Source organism: Oncorhynchus mykiss, chromosome 16 (assembly GCF_057628025.1).
Source record: "Oncorhynchus mykiss isolate SJ-2025 chromosome 16, ASM5762802v1, whole genome shotgun sequence".
Classification (NCBI taxonomy): domain Eukaryota; kingdom Metazoa; phylum Chordata; class Actinopteri; order Salmoniformes; family Salmonidae; genus Oncorhynchus; species Oncorhynchus mykiss.
The window spans coordinates 34,344,884-34,363,693 of NC_143037.1; the positions used below are offsets into that span (position 1 = coordinate 34,344,884).

General features: G+C 40.2%; 1 protein-coding gene across 3 annotated transcripts in view; it reads right to left on the reverse strand.

Moving 5' to 3' along the window:
* Positions 1–16,667, reverse strand: part of LOC110491831 (forkhead box protein J3) — a 100,834-nt gene extending 84,167 nt beyond the window's left edge. For 2 of the 3 annotated variants that reach the window (XM_021565622.3, XM_090202570.1), the window contains exon 1: positions 16,373–16,667. The gene's annotated coding sequence lies outside the window, so the exon portion shown is untranslated. The remainder of the gene's footprint in view (positions 1–16,372) is intronic. The other variant, XM_021565623.3, reaches the window with a different exon arrangement.
* Positions 16,668–18,810: the final 2,143 nt, after the last annotated feature.

An 18,810-nucleotide genomic window follows, 5' to 3' on the forward strand; every position in this document is an offset into this window, starting at 1 on the left:
AATACGTTACAACAGAGAGGGGTCATAGCACTGCTGCTGGGGAAAGGGGGGGAGAGCAAAAAGACAGTGATTACCCAGTCAACCAGTTCCATAGTGGCTGGCCTAACCCATATATCTGGGAGCGCTCCCCTATTGTATCTGAAGCGACTGTGCCATTACAAATCATGCTCTTTGGTTTTCTTTCAAGTCTGCAGAGGCAAGCCTTACTGTGCTTTGCTGAGTACAACAGCTAAATAGGCTAGCTATTGAGAAGCACTGAGGTCCTTACCACAGGTTTGATTGGTACACAGGGTTCAGAGCATGTCTGATTTGTGGTTACGTGTTAATACCATCAGAAGGTATTTAGCTTCTGTAACCACAGCTCAGCCATGATGAAGCAAGCGCCAAAATCAAATCTCTGACTGCAACCACACCTTGAACCACAGCCATCCATAGAATAATTGCCTGTGAAGAATGTGACTTGACACAGGAATTACAGACAATAGTGCAAGACTAGTAGGAACCCGGAGACCTTGGATAGAAAGGGCTTGTGCCAAGTCCGCAAATGCATTCATTAAGAGTGGTCAATTAAAACGTGATGAGGAAGCAGTTGGTGCTGTTAGCCCAACACATCACCGGGGGCACACTGCCTGCCCTCCAGGACATCTACAGCACTCGGTGTCACAAGAAGGCCAAGAATAATATCACGGACCTCAGCCACCCGAGCCACAGCCTGATCACCACGCTACCATCCAGAAGGGAAAGTCAGTACAGGTGCATCAAAGCTGGGACCGAGAGACTGAAAAACAGCTTCTACCTCAAGGCCATCATCAGTATGTTAAATAGTCACCACTAGCCAGCCTCTACCCAGTACCCTGCCTTGAACATTAGTCATTAGCCATAGTCATTAGCCACCTACCACCCAGTTACTCTACCATGCACCTTAGAGGCTGCTGCCCTACATAGTCAGGGAACACTGGTCACATATACTATTCTTCAGATATACTACATATTCTATATTGTCTATACATTCAATTATACACATAGTGCATTCAGAAAGTTCAAACCCTTGACTTTTTCCACATTGTTAAGTTACAGCCTTATTCTAAAATTGATTAAATTGTTTTTTCCCCCTTCATTAATCACAAAGCAAAAACAGGTTAAGAAGTGTTGGCTAATTAATTAAAAATAATAATTGAAATATTAAAATAAGTATTCAGACCCACAGTTGAAGTCAGAGGTTTACATACACCTTAGCCAAATACATTTAAACTCCATCTCTCACAATTCCTGACATTTAATCCAGTAAAAATCCCGTTTTAGGTCAGTTAGGATCACCACTTTATTTTAAGAAAGTGAAATGGCAGAAAAATAGTAGAGTGATTTATTTCAGCTTATTTCTTTCATCACATTCCCAGTGGGTCAGTAGTTAACATACACTCAATTAGTATTTGGTAGCATTGCCTTTAAATTGTTTAACTTGGGTCAAACATCTCAGGTAGCCTTCCACAAGCTTCCCACAATAAATTGGGTGAATTTTGGCCTATTCCTCCAGACAAAGCTGGTTTGTAGGCCTCCTTGGTTTGGAGCAGTGGCTTCTTCCTTGCTGAGTAGCCTATCTGAAATGAATTGTTGTAAGTTCATTTTTATTTTTTGAGATGTGAATACCAAGTATGTCTACTTCACCATCCACCAATTTTATTGGAAAACTACACGGTAGTGTAAACACTAACGATCCGATACGTACACTTGTCATAATTAGGTTTTAATCCAGAGAGGATAGAAAACCGATCAAGATATTCAATGAGACTGTGCAAGAATCCAGAAAAAAATGAAGTGTTAAACAAACCAAAATATATATTTGAGATTCTTCAAAGTAGCCACCCTTTGCCTTGACAGCTTTGCACACTCTTGGTATTATCTCAACCAGCTTCATGAGGTAGTCACCTGGAATGCATTTCAATTGCCTTCTTAAAAGTGAAGTTGCGGAATTTCTTTCCTTCTTAATGCATTTGAACCAATCAGTTGTGTTGCGACAAGGTAGTATACAGAAGATAGCCCTATTTGGTGAAAGACCAAGTCCATATTATGGCAAGAACAGCTCAAATAAGCAAAGAGAAACAACAGTCCATCACATGAAGATCTGTCAATCCGGGAAATTTCAAGAACTTTGAACGTTTCTTTAAGTGCAGTCGCAAAAAGCGCTATGATGAAACTGGCTCTCATGAGGACCACCACAGGAAAGGAAGCCCCAGAGTTACCTCTGCTGCAGAGGATACATTAATTTGAGTTAACTGCACCTCAGAAATTGTAGCCCAAATAAATGCTTCAGAGTTCAAGTAACAGACATCTCAACATCAGCTGTTCAGATGAGACTGTGTGAATCAGGCCTTCAAGGTCAAATTCCTGCAAAGAAACCACTACTAAAGGACACCAATAAGAAGGGACTGGCTTGGGCCAAGAAACACGAGCAATGGACATTAGACCGATGGAAATCTGTCCTTTGTTCTGATGAGTCCAAAATGTGAGATTTTTGGTTCCAACTGCCATGTCTTTGTGAGATGCTGAGTAGGTGACCGGATGATCTCCAAATGGGTGGTTCCCACTGTGAAGCATGGAGGAGGGGGTGTGATGGTGCTTTGCTGGTGACACTGTCAGTGATTTATTTCAAATTCAAGGCACACTTAACCAGCATGGCTACCACAGCATTCTGCAGCAATACGCCATCCCATCTGGTTTGGGCTTAGTGGGACTATCATTTGTTTTTCAACAGGTACAATAACCCAACACACCTCCAGGCTGTTTAATGGCTATTTGACCAAGAAGGAGCGATATGGAGTGTGCAAAGCTGTCATCAAGACAAAGGGTGGCTATTTGAAGAATCTCAAATATATTCTGATTTGTTTAACAATTTTTTGGTTACTACATGATTCCACATGTTATTTCATAGTGTTGATGTCTTCACTATTATTCTACAATGTAGAAAATAGTAAAAAATAAAGAAAAACTCTTGAATGAGTGGGTGTCCTAAAACTTTTGACCGGTAGCGTATGTTGTTTGTTAACATGGCAGCGCATTATTTTTTTTTTGATTGGTTGAAATTTAGGTTAGGCTATTTGATCAGAAAAACCTTCATGATGTAAAAAGTTTGTCATACATTTTATCTCCAGCCTGTAGGCTACAAAGAAGGTTGCATACACTTTCTACGATATGCAATCATTTTTAGGATCCGCGTCTCTCCAACAGCACCCTAGAGAGGCGTGCTGGGAATGGACAAGATAAATATTGAGTCCTGCCTTTGACAAAGTGGGCACTGCTTATCATAGGGTGGCATCAGCGCTCACCTAAAAAGCCAATATGACACAGGTTGACAGAAATTGTAATTGTTTTTGGGCAGAATTGTTAGATTTTATGTGTTGTTGGAAGTGCATCTTGGTCCGTCTAGCTCAGAAAATGCCGCCCTCGTCAATCTGCCGCCATAGGGGGCCTCCTAATCCTGCCTAATGAGCAGGCCGGCCGTGATTTCAAGTTTAGCCAACTTGGATCTATTTGCTAGCGACGAAGGTTGAAGAGTTGAATTGTTACGAACACACACTTGTCTCTGTTTGAAAAGCATGTTAGCCAGTCCACTTGTTCAGATATTGAAATCAAGTGGCTTACCTTTCTTCTCAGAATGCCAATTCCTTATATAAAATTGTGTTTATGCTTATTGCACATTTATAAAAAACCCAGACTAGGCAGCTAGTATAACAGTGTTTGGCTAAAATGCTGCTAAAATAAGGCCATTGCTTTTCTATGGGCTTATTTTGGACCTAAGCTTATCGCTTGCCTTCCTGCCATTTGTACAACATCTCCCATTGTTAGGGCGGAGAAGTGCATCTTGTCATTATTTACAGATCGTGGTGTAAAATGGGAAGCTGCACACAGCACAGAGGAGTGAAGGAGACGAGACCAAAAATGCAACATGAAAACAAGGACAAAAACGCTCATAAAAATGAACAACAAAAAACTTGATTTCTTGCGATACATACATTTGGAATACCGCGCAAAAACATTTATTCTAATATATCTAATTCGATATATTGCCCAGCCCTCGTCACACAGCAACGACACCAATATAATCCCAGGATTTACATGCTTTAATTTATGTTCCTTGAAAATAAACTAATTATTGCCAGTCTAGCAGCCACTGCCTATGCATGACACTAAGTATAATTATAACACTCAGGGCAGAGAGAAAGGGGGTGATCACAAAGATGATTAGATTAGCAGGAGTTTGGTAATTGCATTGTTTCCTATAAATCTTTATTATCCTGATGCTCATTATTTAAACATTTGCCTGAAACTGAATACAAGTTGTGCATATATTGGTGATTGAATGTATTCACCAATTAGACTTGGGTGGCTGGGATGCACTCCCTCTGCTGAATGGATTGCTAACAGCCACCCACTGATCGCCAGGCTTTTAATGGAGTGGAGGGCAAGAGTAAGGAGGAATCCAAATATCTTCAGAAGAAAAAGTATTGGAAGTTAAGACAAAATACACCCTCCTCCCAGAGTTTAACGAGCTGAGGGGGTTTCCTGGGGAGGACTGTGTTGTATTGGTAACCTAGTCTCAAAAGGAGCCTGTCGGCGTGTCGAGAACTGTCATGTCTGGGAGTAATGGGCATTGAAAAGAGGGAGAAAGGGGTCCAAAACGCCAAAGCCAACATTGTAATTACTTTCCACCTCGATGCCAAAGCCGATGTCTTCATTTGAAGGTTCTTGCTCATCTTTCAATAAAATTTAGTTAAGCCTCTTGACTGTAATTACTGTTTGATACTTCACTAGTTAAAAAAATTCTAATGTATGCACTCTACTGTAAGTCGCTAATTCGATAAGAGCGTCTACTAAATGACTAAAATGTAAATGTAGGTGTCCACTTTGGGTCAAATCCTGACTTGAGATGCATGCGCCATAACTCGATTTGAATCTTACATTGATCAATGGACAATTTCTGCATGGTTTGGAATAAACATCCCATGGAAGGATGGGGCCATAAGTAGGCTACTGAGTTCAGCAGGGCTGACTGTAAATGTATTTATTTAGTGCAAGATTTGGTTTTGGGTTCTGAGATTATGGTTGAATCCATGCTGATTTAATCATTTCAAATTCATTAAACAAGTGAAATTAATTTTCATTTCAGAGAAAATAAAATAAAAATGTATGAAATCAATTCACATCCCAAATCAACAGGAGAAATTGAAATGATTCACCCCAGCACTGCTTTTCAGATCTCAACCAATAGCTAATGAACTGCCAACACACTGTGGCCCTCGAGAACTTAGAATGAAATATCTAGCCTACACAGATACACCTAAAAACAGCTTACAGGAGAGAAGAGGTTGCAACCCATCAACAACCCGAAAAAATCCTGAGAACAGCAAAGTTAAAAAGGTGTATTTTTCCATAAATAAAATATGTGAGTGCAGCATTTGGGCACACTCCCCCTACGAGAGGTCCCAGGAGAGGGAAGGAGGCTGTTTGTGAAGTCGGGCTCAGCACAGTAAAGGATACAGCACTGAATCACTGAGAAATCAACTGCATTCCCACATCCACCCATGTTCAGTTTTCCTCTTTAAAAATGCATCGATTTACAGCAAAAATAGATTAAAGCGCCCAACCTAAAAGTTTGGCTTCTGAATAGCATTAATAATGGAACAACCCCCAAAACCTAGAGGCATTCACTTGAAGGAACGGCTTTGGTTTTGTTGCACTTTAAAATGGGGAGAAATTTACATGTTTTAGAAGTATCACAGCTTTTTGATGGTTATTTATAATAACATTGTTTCACATGCAAATAGGCTGACAATTGTTACTCATTAAAAACACAACCAGTACAATGCAATACACTACTGTGTCAACCCAAGCTTTTACACAATGTTCAGAAGTGGAGCTTTGTGTTCTTCTCACTCAGATAGTTGGCAGCAATAAGCAGTTCTATACGAGACACTTAAAATGTAGGTAGCGTAAATGACATGTAGCATATGGGTTTGCATTAGTACACACATCAAAAGTCCCAATGCAAAGTTACACCTCACTTAAACTGTTCCAAGTTAAATAAAATTTCAAAAGAATGCTGAAGTCATGTTGGAACATTTGTTTTCCGGGGTGTGATGCAATTTGGAGGACCCAGCAAGCCAGCCTATTGCAAACACCAAATGTATAGCTTCAAATTAAACCAAATCGTTTGCACTGGTTTCTTTTAAAATTTAATTTACATTTTTCAGCCAATTTACAAGCACATATTTTAACGTTAGCCAGCCAGTAGGGATAACATTAGCAGGCTAGTTGGCTAGATTGATTTATTGAGTCAGCCAGTTGCTATCATCAGTAAACCAATAATTTCCAAATACATTAAACCACCTCACCAGTTATGAAATAATATTATCTAAGCCAGCAAGCTAGCCAGCCAGCTAACATTAGCTATTTAGTCAACTAGCTATTAGCCTAGCCAGCCAAACTCCACGGTTACTCACGGAAAGCTGGAGCCCAACTACTGAAGACCAGCTAGAACACAACCGAAACATGACCACAAATTATAAGCAAAGGAGAGAGCAGAGACTTACAGATTGATGGTTGGGGCCCATCAATGGTAAAACCTTTAAAAGAGTGGCAGCTGAGTTAGCTACCAAAGCAAGGGGGAGGCGGGCGCTTCACCAGGTCAAAATCCAAAATAGATAGATTCCAGTCAGCTAGAGCACTAGCAACAAGCCAAGGCAAAAAAAAATTACAAGACTGTCATGACGTTGGCCTGGGGGGATTATGACAGTAATAAATACCTCGTCCCCCTTTTTCCTCTCTACCCTACTGAGGTTACATTTGCAAAGTCCTTGGTTAACATAGAGATTCTGGGAACGTCAGAATGTGGGGGAAATGAACTATATTCTGGTAATCTGACCAATGGAACATATGCGGTGGTAGTTAATGAATATGATGTCAGTTCGGTTGTCATCTGAGACATTATCATCAATGATAAGATGACAAACTCTACAGTGGAAAGTCTACACATCAGAGTTATCGGATTCACATGGAATTGTTCAATTTAAATGTTTGAATATGAAATTATTCATGATGGGATGAAATGTGATTTTAGCTTCTAAAATGTGACATTTGGGTTTTCATAAGAAAGGGCTCCTCAATCAGTGGCCCTGCCCTGTGAAGGGACAAGGGCTATAAAACTTTTCAAACACGCCCTCCTCTCCCTTCCTATATAAGCCCTTGACGACAATAGAACTTCCTGTTCCGGGGAGGTAGGACGAGGGTCCTATGTCAGAATAACTAAAAAACGAAGCCAACATCAGCGTGAGCTTTGGTTGCGAATGGTATGGACTTTGAACTCTTATTCACTACAGAAGTGATACCTCCTAGCCGTTGAGTTAGCAACAGCTGCTGCAAACAAGGGTTAGGAAGGAACAGATAAAGTATCCAATCTATCACACAACGACATTACTACAACTTATCCAATTGACCACCAGAGACATTCTTCAAAGGACAGAGGACTCGGTTTGGCAACACGGTCTTCCATCTACCACCAACCTACAGAAGCACAGCTCAGAGTAAATATTTATTGCATTTTCCTTTTCCAAATGGGAGGTAATTTAGAATGCATAAGATACTGTATTTATGATAGCACAGCTTCGCCCTTCGTTCCTCAGTCTTCCCGCTCTTTCACTCAACCCAGCCCTTTTCCTTTGTGTAACAAGCCGTCATATCTGTTCCGCCAGCTAGGTACGTTTTCCTTTATAAAGTAATTTGTAATCAAGTTATGATTAATTGTGTGTGTGTAATTCTGTGTGATTAGCTAGGCATTTAGTAAATAAATCAATCAGCAATACAAAATTGGGTTTAACTTCTTAGCCAGAGTTCGTGCAGATAAAATAATTTACAACTTTTAGATGAGACTGAATTGAGGTGACAATTGATATTGACTGCTATTGATGTAAAATATTACTAGGTCTTTAAGAGTTTATTCGGAAGATAACAGCTCTAAATATTATTTTGTGGTGCCCGACTCTCTAGTTAATTACATTTACATGATTAGCTCAATCAGGTGATATTAATTACGGAGAAATTATTTTATAGAATAGCATGTCATATCACTTAATCCGGCATAGCCAAAGACACGACAACTACTTCACAGAGAACATGTCGAAATGTTAACAAAACAAAAATAAGAACCAAAAAGAGGTACTACACAATTAGCAAGCAGGTATGATTTTCGATTACATTTTTAACCCACGGCAAGAAAGCACTAGAGCCTGCTCTTTGTTTACATCACACTTCCTCGTGATTGGTGGATTGTAAACGCACCAACACTTGGATCTGGACTGTAATTACATGCTAGCATGGCTAATGGCTAACTTTAGCCAGCTATCGTGCTAGCATATGAACTCGGTAGCACAGAGTAGGTCCTCCATATGACGTTGACAAATTGTGCATAGTGGGTAGTTTAGAAGATATCCGGAAATAAGTTAACTATGTAACAACCCAAAAACAGAACTGTGTACTTATAGGTAATGTAACCAGATCGTGACTACAACTACGCTACTAAGTATTTGACCACACTGTTTTACATTGGCGAGTAAAAACTCATGCGTCCTACCCTTTCAATGTAAAGAGTCCCACAATGTCTTTCCCTAGCTTTGAAATGACAGAACACACTATTCAATGGAAATCAGAAAGGTCTTTCTAACGGTTGAAAAACATCATTTCGGGTGATGTGCAACAGTTTGAGGGCCCAGACCACAATCAGAGTACACAGCCCAGGTTCACAGAATGGATGTTCAGATTCATCTGGAAGTACCTGGTCTCAAATGCAGTGCCCACAGAGCAATAACACAAGGTACACGCTGTCAGTAATATAAATTCCTCTCCATCGTGATGCACAAGAGGTAGAATGCATTTAAAAGGTGCAGCACACTAGTGGCCTGGGGTGGTGTAACGGTTACTGCCACAGCCTTCGAAACACACATATATGCCAGTGCTGGTGTGGGTTCAAATCCAGCCTATGCCCTTCTAGCACACCATCTCCCCTCCTCCCTTTCCTGTCTCTCTTCACAGTCTCTGTCCAACAAAATAGGCTATATTCTGAAAAAAAAATACAGCACAGTAGGTATAAATTTACTGTAAAAACATCCAATTTAAAAAAGTTAGTTACAGGTTGGGAATAGCCCAAGCAGAATGGAGACTTAAATGCACATATGACTACCTAATGGCAGATCATTTGAATAATCACTTTAACAAGGGGGCATTAATAATGCTTTCAGGGCAAAAGACTGGATTTCCAAATGATCAATTTGGTATGCAAAGGTGGGAATATTCCCTTGGATGAATGTCACTGGAGAGACTATTGCACAATTTCAGAGCATATCGTCTGATTTGGAGCTGTAATTTAAAATGCACAATTTACAGACATCTACACTCCTATGAAAATAATAGTAATATTACAGCATTACTCTTTGACCAAAGAGGTTATCAAATGATTTTATGTTATACAATGGGTGGGTCTAATCCTGATTGGTTAAAACTGCATTCCAGCTGGTGTCTATTCCACAAGTTACCACCGGCTAAAGCTATGTTGTTGAAATGCCTATTTGCTCTGTTCCATCTCACTGCGCAATCCAGTCTTATCAGCCAGGTCAAAAAACAGGTCAAACTAAACAAAATGCAGCTAGTCTTTCCATCTTCAGTTTGAAGTTATTGTATTAGCCGTGTTGTTGGCTAGATCTTCTGAAGAACAGTGTCCTGACAAGAGAGCACATTCTTTTATGACAGGCAAAAATCACAGATTAGCTCATTGTTATGGATGTATCCAAATAAATGTCTGTTAACCGAACCGATAGAACAAACAACCAGCCGGTGTGGGTAGCAACCTTAGATTTGTGTCCTGACTATATCTTGTGGAAGGATGAAATAGTATGAATGAAATCAAAATACAATGTTTCATGAAAATGTCAATATGTTGGCAACTCATTGTATAAAAGTGATAATGCCTTCGAAGCCGGTGTTTGGAGGATATATTGGCATGGTTTAGTCTCAGGCCTAACACCAGTGCCAATATATCCAACACCAGCTTCTCAGGATTTATCACTTAAATATGGCATGGATTTGTAATCACTAAACTGGAACTTGGGCCTACAGTTTTTTTAAAGAAATAGTTTGGGATTTTGGCAATGAGGCCATTTATCTACTTCTTCATAGTCAGATAAAACTGGTATTCACAACTTTATGCATCTGTGTGCAGTTTGAAGGAAGTTGCTAACAAGCGTCAGCGCAATTGCTAACTAGCATTAGCGCAATAACTTGAAGTCTAACTGTTCCTGTAGACTTCCAGTCATTGGGCTAAGGCTATTTAGCAGTGGCTCGTGAAACTACCTTCATACTGGACACAGATAAAAATTGTATGAACGAGTTAATCTGACTCTCAGGAAGTAAACAGTGTCAAAATCCTCAACTATCCCTTTGTCTTTTTCATATTTAATGTTGCTTAACCCAAACATTTAAATTGTATTTAACCACGTATAATGTAGATAGTGGTTCTTCCTTTAAAAGTTACGAGGTTATGCCGCGACCGTAAGCGGTAGATTGTGATAGTGTGGTGCAATGACAGAATGCCACAAAGTGGAGTTAGAACACTGATCTATCAGTAGTCTAAAATGTGGCAATTAATGGAGGCGTTTTCAGTCTGAGAGTCTCTCTTCTCCGGCACTAGAGTCCTGCATCAGGCAAAAAAATATATATTATAACAATATTAAAATAAAACTGTTGGTGGTCCTGGAGTTGAGAGAACTTTGGTAAATACAGTGGGGGAATTTTACTTGACATGTGGACTGATGATTTTTGAAAAATAGCCATGGTGGGCTTTTGGTTTCTCTCGCTCCAAAAAACAGAAATAAATCCTTCCAAATAACAAACTGGCTTCATTTACAAATAAGTAAGAATGTCTCATCCCATGTTCAAGAATGGCCTTTTCCACTTTATTCAGATTACAACCGCTCACTTTTGGTTATTTGAAACAAAATCATGTCCAAAAATATCATAATTGTTTTAAACAAGCCATAGAAAGTTGGTTGCAATTTCAGCCCTGCATTAAAAGACCAAAATTGGTTAAAGAAAATTGTGATAAATAAAAATATATATTTTTTAATTGACAGCAGTGACATAAATTGCGTAAACTTCTGACCCACTGGAATTGTGATACTGTGAAATAATCGGTCTGTAAACAATTGTTGGGAAAAAAATGTCCTAGCCGACTTGCCAAAACCATAGTTTGTTAACAAGAAATTTGTGGAGTGGTTGAAAAGATGAGTTAATAACTCCTATCTATGTATGTATGTATGTATGTATGTATGTATGTATGTATGTATGTATGTATACAGCAAGAAAAGAAAACATCCCTTTCTCAGGACCCTGTCTTTCAAAGATATTTTTCGTAAAAATCCAAATCACTTCACAGATCTTCATTGTAAAGGGTTTAAACACCGTTTCCCATGCTTGTTCAATGAACCATAAACAAGTAATGAACATGCACCTGTGGAACGGTCATTAACACATTAACAGCTTACAGACGGTAGGCAATGTAGGTCACAGTTGTGAAAACTTAGGACACTAAAGAAGCCTTTCTACTGACTCTGAAAAATACCAAAAGAAAGATGCCCAGGGTCCCTGCTCATCTGCGTGAACGTGCCTTAGGCATGCTGCAAAGAGGCATGAGGACTGCAGATGTGGCCAGGGAAATAAATTGCAATGTCCATACAGTGAGAAGTCTAAGACAGCGCTAGGGGGGAGACAGGAAGGACAGCTGATCATCCTCGCAGTGGCAGACCACGTGTAACAACACCTGCACAGGATCGGTACAGCCGAACAACACACCTGTGGGACAGGCACAGGATGGCAACAACAACTGCCGAGTTACACCAGGAACGCACAATCCCTCCATCAGTGCTCAATCCACAATAGGCTGAGATAGACTGGACTGAGGGCTTGTAGGCAGGTCCTCACCAGACATCACCAGCCACAACATCATCTATGGGCACAAACCAACCGTTGCTGGACCAGACAGGACTGGAAAAAAGTGCTCTTCACTGATGGGTCGCGGTTGTGTCTCACCAGGGGTGATGGTCGGATATGTGTTTACCGTGAAGGAATGAGCGGTACAACAAGGCCTGTACTCTGGAGCGGGATCGATTTTGAGGTGGAGGATCCGTCATGGTCTGGGGCGGTGTGTCACAGCCTCATCGGACTGAGCTTGTTGTCATTGCAGGCAATCTCAAAGCTGTGCATTACAGGGAAGACATCCTCCTCTATCATGTGGTACACTTCCTGCAGGCTCATCCTGACATGACCTTCCAGCATGACAATGCCACCACCCATACTGTGCGTGATTGCCTGCAAGACAGGGATGTCAGTGTTCTGCCATGGCCAGCAAAGAGCCCGGATCTCAATCCCGTTGAGCACGTCTGGGACCTGTTGGATCGTAGGGTGAGGGCTAGGGCCATTCCCCTCAGAAATGTCTGGGAACTTACAGGTGCCTTGGTGGAAGAGTGGGGTAACATCTCACAGCAAGAACTGGCAAATATGGTGCAGTCCATGACAAGGAGATGCAATGCAGTACTTAATGCAGCTGGTGGCCACACCAGATACTGACTTACTTTTGATTTTGACCCCCCCCCACTTTGTTCAGGGACACATTATTCTATTTGTTAGTCACATGTCTGTGGAACTTACTCCATTGTTGAATCTTATGTTCATACAAATATTTACACATGTTAAGTTTGCTGAAAATAAACGCAGTTGACAGTAAAAGACATTTCTTTTTTTGCTGAGTTTATCTCTCATTATATCGCCCAGCCCTAGCTGACACTTAAATAGCGTGCCATAGAATTCTGTGGTAGACCACAAACTGTGCTGCAGTATGACGCAACTTTGAAAGGAACCACTATACATTCTACAGTAAAGCATACATACAACAGCATACAACTTTGAAACCTTTGCAGTTTGTAGGTTACATTTTACGGGAAATGTTCACAGAGCGTGGCAAGAAAAAGTATGCAAACCTTTTGGAAATACCCGGATTTCTGTATAAATGTGTCATATAATTTGATCTGACCATCTAGGTCACAACAATAGACAAACACAGTCTGCTTAAAACACACAAACAAGTATACGTGTTCATGTCTTTATTGAACACACCATTTAAACATTCACAGTGCAGGGTGGAAAAAGTATGTGAACCCTTGGATTTAATAACTGGTTGACCCTCATTTGGCAGCAATAACCTCAACCAAATGTTTTCTGTAGTTGCGGATCAGACCTGCACAACGGTCAGGAGTTATTTTGGACCATTCCTCTTTACAGATAGCCTTACATTCCCCTGCAAAATGTCTTGATAAACTTGGTAAATCATTTTTCCGTCTATGATAGCAAGATGTCCAGGCCCTGAGGCAGCAAAGCAGCCCCAAACCATGATGCTCCCTTCACCATACTTTACAGATGGGATGAGGTTTTGATGTTGGTGTGCTGTGCCATTTTTTTCACCACACAGTGTTGTGTGTTCCTTCCAAACAACTCAACTGTAGTTTAATCTGTCCACAGAATATTTTGCCAGTAGCGCTGTGGAACATCCCGGTGCACTTTTGCAAACTTGAGACATGCAGCAATGTTTTCTTTGGACAGCAGTTGCTTCTTCTGTGGGCCCTCCCATGAACACCAGTCTTGTTTATTAGTGTTTCACGTATCGTAGACTCATCAACAGAGATGTTAGCATGTTCCAGAGATTTCTGTAAGTCTTTAGCTGACACTCCAGGATTCTTCTTAACCTCATTGAGCAGTCTGTGCTGTGCTCTTGCAGTATGGCCACTCCAATGAAGAGTAGCAACAGTGCTGAACGTTCTCCATTTCTAGACAATTTGTCTTACCGTGGACTGAAGAACATCAAGGCTTTTAGAGATACGTTTGTAACCCTTTCTAGCTTTATGCAAGCCAACAATTCTTAATCGTCGATCTTCTGAGATCTATTTTGTTCAAGGCATAGTTCACATCAGACAATGCTTCTTGTGAATAGCAAACTCAAATTTTGTGATTGCTTTTATAGGGCAAGGCAGCTCTAACCCACGTCTCCAATCTCATCTCATTGATTGGACTCCAGGTTACCTGACTCCTGACTCCAATTATCTTTTCAAGAAGTCATTAGCCTAGGGGTTCACATACTTTTTCCAACCTACACTGAATGTTTAAATGATGTATTCAATATAGACAAGAAAAATACAATAATGTGTGTTATTAGTTTAAACACACTGTTTGTCTATTATTGTGACTGAGAGGAAGATCAGATCAAATTTTATGACCAATTTATGCAGAAATCCAGGTAATTCCAAAGGGTTCACATACTTTTTCTTGCCACTGTAGATTAAAGCATCAAAGCATCAATACATGAGGGGAGAGGGAGTGAATTATTGTGTGTGGTCATAGGTATTGTCTGTGCTATGTTGGGTTCATAGGTACAAGGAGAAGCAACACTCCCCCCCCAAAAAATATCTACAATAGTGTTGGAATGAGGATGACCTGGTTTGGCTATCAGAGATGCATGTACACATGAGGGACAAGCTCTCCAGTGGGTGGCTGTTCATAAGACCAAAGCGCTCACTCAATGGAACTAGCTTCCTTGAAGCAGTGGTAAAGGTCGCTGCCTTTGGTCATGGCTACCTGAGTTTGAGCCTCCTGAGTCTCTACAGCATCGATGGCATTATGGAGAGTGAATAATAAACAATATTCATAAAAACATGGCACAATTTCCCAACACCTAGCAACCAAAAGGAACCTCCAATTTCAATTCCTGAGTTGATGCTGAATCCCTAATTTATTAGCGATGCATTTGCTGACAATGACCGTAATTATATTGACCTCATAGATTAAAATACAAATCAGAAAACATTTGGAGGGATCCTTTATATCACGTTTAATGGGAATCTGCATAATATATCTTAATGAGGCACTTAATGGTCTATGAGTGATCTATTGAGAATGTCTACATGGCAATTAACCGAGAGTGTGTGGCAGCTGTTCTACAATTAAAATGCCAAATTACCTTCAATCAACACCATTTAAGACTGCACGTAAAACTAAACACAAAATGTGGAGAAAAATCTGTTCAGACAACTCTGATCTTGATAGGAGTAAGGGACATATCCAAATCAGGAACCCGTGTTCTCTCTTTATAAAATAAACAATTCTCTTTCACCCTCTCACTTAATGGTCTGGTAAGGTTAAACATTCAATTTTTCCAGTACACCTAAACTGAAGTGTTGTGAAAGAAGTCATTCCCAACTCTATGGCAAACCTGATTTTATGAGACTTGAATACAGGCATTAACACCAACAAATGGATTAAAGACAAGGTCAATAGAACAAATGCATGTCTGAAGTTCTAGCATAATGCAAAAACAATCTTAAGGTAGTAGGTTCTGTCTGTATTCATAGGCATGGACTGAATATGCCAATGGTCATTATTCAAACAAAAACATGCCAATATACTGTAGGCTACAGATGGTATTTGTCATGGACATGAGTAGGCTGCCAGTGAATAGCCATCAATCTTGTATTTCCGGTACCTTCCTTTTGACAGGCACTTAGTTTGAACGCTTTCAATAAAAATGACTAAATAATATATTAGTTCGTACATGGCTAAATTGTAGCAAGAAAATACCTTGTCTCCGACAAGATAAAATCAGTGGAAACTTTGCAACGGACCATTTCGAAATATAAATATTGTAACTATTTGCTGAATTTTAGCGTGCAACAATTGTTGCAAACACAACATCACATCCATTTAACTGACACATAGGTGGAAAGTGACAACAGCGTAATACAATAATGCTACTTACCACACTAAAATTGCACTAGATTTTTGTTCTGTAATTTACCAGTTACTGAGAAGCAGCCCCAGTAGCCTACTTTGACATTTCACAACTGTCATCGCTTCAAAAGTTCCAGCGGGTCTAAAAAGTAGAACTTATAGCGCATGTATGGTTGCATAACGTTACATGTCAATGTTTGAGCATCCGTTTCAATTTCAATGTAAAAGTCATTTTACTACTTGCAAGGCAATTAAACAGCAGAATCAATCTGAGCAGCACGACCGAGAATCACCCCGAAAAAAAGGTATAGGAAATTGCTTGAAACTTGAAGTTAATATCCTGAAATAACATGGGCTGTCTATCTGCATAGTATGATGACAGGGAGAGAGAACCTGTCAAGGCCTGTCCACAGCGCAACCCCGGAGCTCAAGTACATTTCGTTGCCTATGTGAGATATTAGGCCTAACGTTACGACATTCCCAAATTCGCTTTACTTACCCCGGTGGATGGTTATTTAACCGGTTCAAATTTCAGAGGTTCAGCTGTTCCAGTGCTGCACTTGAACATTTCCTCCGAGGACGGAGCTACTTCACCTTCTAGGGCTGTCACTGAAGTTGCACGCCCCATGCGATACTCGTGTCATATTGACCGGTTCTGTGGTCAGTTGCGTCCCTTGATTTGAAGACTTCCTCACCCGGCTATTCGCATTTGCTTCTCCAACAACAGAATCCCGCCGGGTTTCCCCGCTCCGACTCAGTTCTCTTTGCAAAAACCACCGGAACTACTTCCAATGCCAGACGGAGCACGTTGAAGGCAAATCCATGCACCACGGTCAGACAACATCACATAACTAGTTCCCATATTCAATACTTAATTAACTTTTCATAGCGAATTCATTGTCGCCAACAACAATAACGTGACAATAATAATAACCATAATCATCATAATGTTAATCATTATTCTTGTGTTTATTTATTTATTTATTTTAACGTAACTAGGAAGCTAATTCACATCCATAGTCACTGAGCAGGTGAAAACAGACCATCAAAATATAAATACAAAAACATAGCATCATAACAAACAAGTTATATATATATATATATATATATATGTATATATATATATATATATATACATATATATATATATATATATATATATATATATTTTTTTTAAATGCATGCATCAAACTAGTCATGATTACAGCAGCTAATGGGGATCCATAAAAAATACAAATACAATGTAGATTTATTTTGAGGCACTTCTTCGGTTTGTGTTAACAAAAGCCAGTTAGAAAAGCCTATTATTTCTGTAGTGTGTCCCAGTAGTCTGTGGTACAATGAATGTACGAAGGAAAGGAAGGAGGAAAGGAAGGAAGGAAGCAAGAAAATGTTTGTCCCATAGAGAATCTGGCACACACATCACTTCAACATATCACAGGATATCACAAGACATAATCAGACAGACATACAGTACATTTGCTGTGTAGCTGCTGGGTTATAGTTTATAGTCCTTATAGTTCAGGAATCTGATGCTGGGTGGTGTGAACAACTTGTGTGCTAGGTTTGTCCAACACAGTCCCTCCCCTCTGTTGGTTTCTCTTGTTGTCCTGCTATTGCTCTCCCTTTGGTAAAGAACCTGGCTCAGGGCCGGCCCCAAGCATAAGGAGTTTTTTTCTTCGTATGTCAGTCACTGAGAGTCACTCAATTAGCCATGTCAGCTAACAATTTTTCGATTCTTAAATGAGTTTAGCCAGCTATCTAAACTTGTAGTAATCATGGCAGAATACCAACCTTGCTTACAGGTCACGTGCCCAGGGGCTATTCTCTCTAGACATCTGCATTGCTTCTTACTTTTTTCAAATGCTCCGGTTGCCTAAGGTCTGGTATTCGAGAATACACAGGGGCCCTGACCTCCAGGGGGGCCCCATTGATTTTGTAAGTCACTCTCACTCAGATATAATTAACATGGCATAAGTCATGGCAGCATGTGTAGAATTACAGAAAATCAGATGTAAATCTAAAACATTTCCCTCCACCCCATGGCAAAATTGGTAGAATTACAGGAAACCTGTATAACTAAAAATGTTCTCTCCTCCTCCGGCTCCTCCGGCTCCTCTGGCTCTGATGCCTCCTCTGTCCCTGTTTCATTCTCTGTGGCCCCCTTAGAGACCAAACCTCAAGTCCCCATAAACCACGTTGGGCCTACTCTGGAAACCGACAGATACGTGCAGACATACAGTTGAAGTTGGAAGTTTACATACACTTAGGTTGGAGTCATTAAAACTTGTTTTTCAATCACTCCACAAATGTATTGTTAACAAACTATAGTTTTGGCAAGTCGGTAGGACATCTACTTTGTGCATGACACAAGTCATTTTTCCAAAAACTGTTTACAGGCAGATTATTTCACTTATAATTGATCACAATTCCAGTGGATCAGAAGTTTACACACACTAAGTTGATTGTGCCTTTAAACAGCTTGGAAAATTCTAGAAAATAATGTCATGGCTTTAGAAGCTTCTGATTGACATAATTTGAGTCAATTGGAGGTGTACCTGTGGTTGTATTTCAAGGCCTACCTTCAAACCCAGTGCCTCTTTGCTTGACATCATGGGAAAATCAAAAGAAATCAGCCAATACCTCAGGGAGGCTTGCAAGCCGAAGAACACCATCCCAACCATGAAGTACGGGGGTGGCAGCATCATGTTGTGAGGGTGCTTTGCTGCAGGAGGGACTGGTGCACTTCACATAATAGATGGCATCATGAGGATGGAAAATTATGTGGATATATTGAAGCAACATCTCAAGACATCAGTCAGGAAGTTAAAGATTGGTCACAAATGGGTCTTCCAAATGGACAATGACCCCAAGCATACTTCCAAAGATGTGGCAAAATGGCTTAAGGACAACAAAGTCAAGGTATTGGAGTGGCCA